We start from the raw sequence: 8,083 nt of genomic DNA on the forward strand, positions 1-8,083 counted from the left end.
GTCTTGAAAGTAAGTCAAAATCCATGCGAATGTCAAATTTGGCACAAAAGGAGGCTCTTTGGTTATATGCTAGAGCTCATATAGTAGTTCTCTCCGAAAATGATGCTATCAGTATAAAGTTTCTTAGTAATGAAGCCTGATTGGGATTGGTGAGTAATGAAAGGCATAACGAGCTTAATTCTGTTGGCTAGGATCTTGACAATTATATTATAAAAAGTGTCATATAGAGAGATGGTTCTGAAGTTATAAATGCGCATCACATGGGATTTTTCTGGTTTAAAGTAGTATCACTGACTTTGATTTATTTGAAAGATAGGTGATTTTGAAAAAGAGCTTGATAACATTTCATAATTGATTCTTGATAATGCATCAGATTGAAGTGTAAAAAGCAAAAGTGATGATATTAGGCCCAAGGATAGAATTCCTCCCAAAAGTGAAGAAAACATCTTTGATTTCATTATTAGAGATAGGTGCTAAAGAGAACATATTAGGTAAGTGGGGACTTTGTTGTTAGGAGGAGAGCAGGAAAATAAAGTTTCCATTTTGTTTTTGTAAAGAGTTTTAAAGTAATATAAAACAATTTTATAGATATCAGCCTAGGAAAGGTAGTGTTGCGGATCAATGGTTTATGATTTTGATGATAGCAAATATTCTTATTTCTCTACGACTGCCTTATGTACTGACATTTCAGGTTCACACGATCGGACTACAATTTGGAATTAGCTCAAGATTGGGTAAACTAGGTCTGAGTCAGTTTGTACTCTTTTTCCTTTCTTGAGTCTGTTGTATTTGGTGAGGCACCGGATGATTTGTAACTTGGAATATTCTATGTTGGATTTCTGTTTTTGGTAACATCGTCCTGGACGATATTTATATCGGCCGGGACGATCTGTTCAAAAGTAGAAACCCTAATTAGGGCATCCTCATTAAGGTAGCCGTCATTAGCGGATAGGCCTGCAAGATACCTGTATCGGCCAGGACGATAGTCTCAATTCAGAAAGAATCAGCCGCCATAATCAGTTTAGGAATTCTTTGTTTTAGGAAATCGGTCAGGACGATATTCATATTGTCCAGGCCGATCTAACTCAATTATGCCTAAATTGATCTGGTATCTTTGGAAAGCATTAATGGTTGATTGATACGATCACATCGTTCGGGACGATCGCCGAATCGGCCGGGACGATGTCCTGGACGATCTACATCGGACAGCTCAAATTCAGGGCGATCATCAGGACGATTGAAATCGATTTTAAACTAATCGGCCTGGACGATCATGATATCGGCCAGGACGATCTAACCAATTTTCTTCTGATTGTTCAAAATCGTCCCGGGCTGATGAGCTAAATTTGTACTGATCGGCTAGGACAATATACCTATCGTCCTGGACGATAATGTCGGCAACTTGCATTAATGAGCTTGTTTTGAGCTTTTCTATTTAAGCTTGGCATGACACTTTGTAAGTGTTTTTGGCAGCCATTGTAGCTTCGTTCTTGTGGGGGATACTTGAAGAGAGAGCTTGAAAGGGAGTGAGGAACGGGTGAAGTCTGAGAGGGAGAAGATCCTGTGAGGGGGGACTCAAGGGAGTATGGAGGGGATTCCACACGGTTGCTCCGACAGGCTTGCATCTTAATACCGTCGGATTCAAGGCTTGTCTCGAGGAAAGTTCACCAAAGAAGAAGTTCACTTTGATGTCAAAGGACCCGGCGACTCCGCCGCACCGGGGAAGGTGGAAGTGATTTTGTAAGGGCTTCTCCGCCTAGCTGTGGGGGCTAAAGGAGAGACACTTAGTTTAGTGCAATACTTGGAGGGTGCCTCCAAGGAGTGGACATAGGTCAAGGTTTGACCGAACCACTATAAATTCGGTGTATTCTTTCTTATTATTTGCTTCCGCATTTAATTTCTACATTTGTTTTATTTGTGGTGATTTTGGTTTGTACTTTGCTTAAAGTTTCTTCTTTTCCAATTCACCACCTCTGTATTTAGCCTTGGGCCAGTTCTATAGGGCTTAACATCCCTAACGAACTTTCTAGTGCCATCAGAGCACTTTCAGGTAGATATGTTAATTAGTAATGATTTCTTTAAGGAAGTTGTAATTTATTCTACCCTTAATTTTCCCATAAAGGAAAGTAGGGTCATCTTACCCTTTTTTCATCCATTTTGTTTTTCCTCTCTAAATAATCTAATCTGCCCACAAAGAGTAAGCAAAAGTACGAGCAACATGAACCCATTAGCATGGACATTAAGATAAGAATTAAAAGAGTCTTGGTCAAGGAGGTAGTAGATTGCCTTTGCTTGTTTTCAAGGTCTTTAATTCTCATGAGAAGATATGTAGAAGAAATTCAATTCTTAGCCTTTAATGTGGTCTTGAGAGTTTTGAGCTTGTAAAGAAAGGAGTTAATAGGGTTTTATCAAGAGAACTAAAGAAAATATTGTGAATTATGCCATAGAACTGAGGGTGTCTGCACCAACAATTTTTTAAAAGAAACTTGTGGGAGAAACTTGTAGTGAGATTAGAGTGGAGAATCAAATGCGAGTGATCTGAACACCCAGAATTTTCTACACTTTTGAAGCACCTAGAGAAAAAAATCTAGCAAAAGATCATTAATAAGAACTCTATCCAGCTTAATGTGAATCAAGGATTCAATTCTAATGTTGAACTAGTTAATTTTAGCCCCACAGAAGTAAGTTCTTTTAAGGAGGTATTGAACATCATATTATAAAACTTCTAAAATTAACTATTAGGAATAGGATTTCCTCCCTCTTGTTCTTTATGATGACTGTAACAATTGAAGTCTCCTAAGACATCCATAGGATAATAAAAAAAAGTAGAAGAGCCATTAATCTTCCTTAGGGAATCCTAAAGATGGGATCTTTCAGCATGAATATTTGATGCATAATCAACAAATATAATAAAAGGCTACACATTGTCATACTTCACAATGCAATAAATGACTTGATTCTCAATCAGAAGGGGTTTAAAACTCAACATAGTTGCATTCCATTTAATCCAAATTCTCCCAAGTTGGGAGCAGCAAAAGTTGTGGAAGGAACCTTCCTCCTCAAAAAGTTTAAGAGAGTTATGAAACCATATGCCATTCGCGAGAGAATAGTTGATCTTAGCTTCCAAAACACCAATAAGAACCAGATTGAATGAGTAAATGAGCTTTATATAATGAAGAACCATATCCATCCCATTGAAGCCTCTAATATTCCATAAGGAAATGTTGGGAAGGTTCATTGGGATTTGAATGATTAGTTGGCCAATGTTTTGGCCTTGGTTTGGCTTGTCACTTTGGCTGTGGGATTAATAGAAGGATTTGTCTTAAGAGTTGAGGTTTTTCTTTATTGGATGATAGAATAAAGTTCTTTGCAAATGCTAGAATTGAGATGTTGTTGTTAAGCGTAATTGCATCAATCACATGTTCAAAGATGGGGTTAGAACATTCTATAGTGAAGGATTTAGTGGGGATTTAAGGTTGGGAATGTCTCAAAGTTTCGACGGGGTAGAGGCGATAAAGGTGCTTTTTTAGTTGGTGTTAATAATTTTTTGTCTTTATGAGAGAGAGACTCATCGGTATGGGTGCGGTTAGTAGTGTGATAAGAGCTGGGAGAAGGGTTAGTGTCGGATGGGACAACTTGGCTAGGTATAGGTCTAGATTGAGCTTTCCTACTTCTACTTCTGCCACCTATGGATGTGAAGTTGGGTGCCTCAGATGGATTTTTTTGACAAAGGTTTTGTTGATGAACTAGGGATCTCCATCCACCACATGGAGTAAGCTTGCAGTTATAGCGAACTTTGAGATTCAAAGGCTTACCATCAATGAAGATGGAAATTTCATTCACAAGCCTAGCGTTCTTATCCACTTTAATAGAAACCCTAGCAAAAGTCAAATGAGTTTTTTCTATAGTAATAGGATCAATTGTTAAGTGTTTCTCTATCAAACTTGCTATTTTTGAATGCCCTTCAAGGTTCCAACAACTCAAGGGAACATTATAGATTTGTATCCAAAGGGGCATAGAGACAAACTCATCATGCTTAGGTTGGAAATTAGATGACCATTTGTGTAGGATAATGGGTTTTCCAAAGAGAAATTAGGGACCACAACACCAAACTAACTCAAAATCTTCTAGAATGGAAAACTTAAACATGAAAGCACCTTCATGTAAATAGATCATAGAAAAGTTACTTTTGTGCTGCCATGTTTTTTTAATAGCTGAGAGGAGGGCTTCATAGTAGGGATGTTTCCCAATAGAATAACCAACCAAACATATTTCTCATTCTCCGGAGCCTTCAACAATTTCCTTAGCAGAGAAGGGGAGAGAGAGAGGAAGGGGAGAGAGGGAGTTGAGCAACAGCAAGGAGGAGGAACGACTAAGGTTTTTATGCCCTAGTTGAGAATACGACTATGGTATCTTTGCTCTTCCATTTCACCAATGAAGCTAGTTGTTACACATAAGTAGTGCTTTTGAGTTATGAAGTGAGGGTAGGAGATTATAACTAAAGAACAAAGCTTTACTTTACTAGCAAAATAATTATAAAAAAATAATTAAAAAAATCTTCATAGATAATCAAGAAAAATAAAAGTTGATTTAAAAAAAAAATTAAAAGAGATTATCATAGATAAAAGATTAAAATGTGATAAATGAAGGGAAAATAAAATAATGCAAAATGATTAGATATTCAACTAGAAAATATAATGATCACCCGTAAAGACCCCGTCCAGGTAAATATATATTAGAAAACTTATCAGCATTCTTGATGAACAGGAGGAGCGGAGAAGAGCGAAGAGCAATCTTGGCAATTTTGACCGAACGACGGCATTCAGTGGTTCTCCGTCGGCCTGGTATGGCCGACGAAGGTCCTTAGTGGTATTTTGGTATAGAAGCTATCCATTTGAAGTGGATTTGGGCGAAGATGTTGTTTCTCCGTCAGACTGATTTAGCCATTGTTCGTGTTTGTGGTTTTTATTCTTTTGCCGTTAGATTCTTGATTGATTTCGGTAGGATTTCAAGTCTGGAGTTGATTTTGGAGGAGGTTTCTTATTTGCTCGACATTGCCTTTTGGATTTCTTGGAATAAGTTTTCCGCTCGGGGGCTGAATTTTCCACTGTTTCTGATGGTGAAATATTTGATTGAATTTTGCTTGGGTTAGGATGTTATGCTGGAATTATTCTTGAAATTACCTGTGGTGATTGCTGTTTGAATTTGGTTGGTTTTCATGGATGTCTGGAATTGGTGCTTGGAGCAAGAAAATATTTTTTATGATTTATTGTTGGATAATGAGAGATTCTTGAAGTGGAATTGTTGGTTGTTCAAGAAAATTTGGTGTGAATTTTGTTCTCTGAGATGCGAAATATTTTGTCCTAAAGATTTGTTAATGAAGGTTATGGGATTTGAGGTCGTTTCTTGGCCTCTTGAGGTTGGAGCTGTTGTTATGGCTTTGTCGACTTTGTTTGGTTCATCTAAGGTGTTTGTTTTTGGACACATAGGTGATGTATTTAGGTGGGATCATATCCCAACTAATTCAATGGATTCTGGTGATTCGATCTTTGAATATCTTGGCGTGATTGTTGAAGACTGGAAGAGAATGGAGACTTTTGTTTGGTCTATTGATTCTCAGCTGTTCTTTGAAGTTCAAGTTTTATTGGTTAAAGACTTGAAGGGTTTAAAGTTTATTGGTTTGTCTCCTGTCAGTGTGATGAGGGTGGTGATGATTATCAGTTCATATGACTTTGGCAATGATGAGGCCGATTATTGGCCACTTGAGGTGGGTGTCGGTGTTATTGCATCATCCACTTTGCTTTGTTCATCCATGGTGGTTGTTATTGGAAGCATTGAGGTTTCAACGGATTCATCGCTTGATTGGAGCTCGTTAGCCTCTAAGGATGTTGAAGATGGTCATTTTGGGGATTTGACAGCTATTTTAGTTGCTCCTTTTCTTTTTGTAGTTTGTTGTTTTTATGGTTTTCTTGTAGGGTTTTATGTCCTTCTTGAAGTTATTGTAATGAAATGTGGGATTTTTACTAGGTTTCATTTTTCATCTATTGGGAACTCTGGGATACTAACCAACCTTTTAGGTTGTTTTAATATTTGGTGTCCCTATCACCCTAATGGATTTAAAATGAAATTTAGTAGATCGCATATCCATTACGATTATTTTAAAGGGTTGTCTTTGCTTTCTAGTTTGTAATAGTTGTTTCTTTTTTAATGCAATTTGCATTTCTTCAAAAAAAAAAAAAACTAGAAAATATAAAAAGAGTTTGTACAACAAAGGAGAGAGCTTTAATTTCCTGGCAATTTTAAAAGGTAACATGGTATGACTAGATTACATTAGTTTAACATTAAACTAAAGGCAATAGGTAATCCAAAACATTCTAATAAAATAGAATCTATGATCTAAGATCGCCTGATTAATATTTGCAAGAATGTTGGATTTCATCATTGCCTTCCAAAAGTAGAAACACAAAAATCTCATAGACAATCAATAAATCCTAAGTAGCTGCTACAACTGAAAGACATAAAAAATGAAGTATAGTTTCACAATGCCATATTCGATATACCCTTCATCTCAAGTTTAAGTTAGTAAAGTTAGGAGGTAAAGCACTTTTAAAATTCCATGTTATGTATTGTTAGAACTATCACCACTAAAAAATTATTATTTCACTCGGTCCAGAAGTAGAAGGCTAAGATGCCATTGGCCTGAAGTAAAAAAATAAAATAAAATAAAACTTTTTAATGATTTTATAAGTGAAATTCTCAATATGAGTCAAGATTTGTGTAAAAGTGCAACCCATATGAAAAACAAAATCCAAAATATAGTGTTGTAAAAGGCCAAAAGAGACTAGGCATTCAACAAATAAATATGCATGAGTTTCATTATTAGAGATACATAACACATATACTTGATAATATTAAGATCACTACATATCCATACATCTTTAGGTTTAAGTTCCTAAATTTGGATTGTCTAAACGAAAACAACATATTTAAAGGAATGACCTTTAAACCAAATAAGTCTTTTGTAGCTCACCATTAGGGGTGCAAATGAACCGAGCGTTCGACGAGTTACTCATGACTCAGCTCGATAAGAGCTCGTTCATATTCATTTGATAAGGTAGACAAACGAGTTTGAACACTCTTCATAAATAATCGATAGCTATGTAAATGAGCTTGAACAACTTGACATTCAGTTCATGTATGTTCATGAATATTATCGTTTAATGCTCATGAACAAGCTCGTTAAGAAGCTCGATTAGCACTTGACTAAGAAGCTTGATTAGAACTATATTTGAATTTTAATATATATATATATATATATTATTAAATTTCATAATTTAATAATTTATTTTTACTAATCCTGTAAAAAAATATTTAATAATTTGTTTTTACTTCTTGCATCTGCTTAAAATCATGAACAATCTGCTCTTTGAAAATATAAAAGATAAATCATAGATTGTTTGTTCTTGAACGAGCTCATTTCATAGCTCAAAAAGATTAATTAGATATGTTCATGAACGATCTTATTTTATAGCTCAAGAATACTCATTAGATTTGTTCTTGAACGAGCTTGTTTGATAGTTTAAAATTTTTGCTAGATATATTCACAAACACATTAGATGTAATTGTTTGTTAAAAGGCTCGATATGGCTCGTTTGTTAAGTTAATACAAATCTAAAAGTATAGCTCGTTTAAAGCTCCATAAGGCCCATTTGTTTTAAGCTTGATAACCATGAAATGTACTGAACACGAACCAAACATTAACCAAACATGAACACCAATTAATTTAAACGAACCAATCTTCAATACAAACAAAAAGCTTGAATCAAATTTGAACCGGACTTGAAAAAGCTAATAACAAACGAACTCAAACATGAACACATACATACTCGGCTTGGCTCAATTTGTTTGGAGCCCTACTCACCATCTAAAGATTATGGTGAAGTGTGGTATAAACCTATTTATCTGGAAAAACCTCTTTGCCCATATAACCATAATTAATAGAAGAATCTTTAATTAGACTATTTAAAATTTGAAAAAGAGCATTATTATTTAATAAATTAGCATTAAAATTGAAGCATGAGAA

Source organism: Dendrobium catenatum, unplaced genomic scaffold (assembly GCF_001605985.2).
Source record: "Dendrobium catenatum unplaced genomic scaffold, ASM160598v2 original_scaffold_59640, whole genome shotgun sequence".
NCBI classification, from domain to species: domain Eukaryota; kingdom Viridiplantae; phylum Streptophyta; class Magnoliopsida; order Asparagales; family Orchidaceae; genus Dendrobium; species Dendrobium catenatum.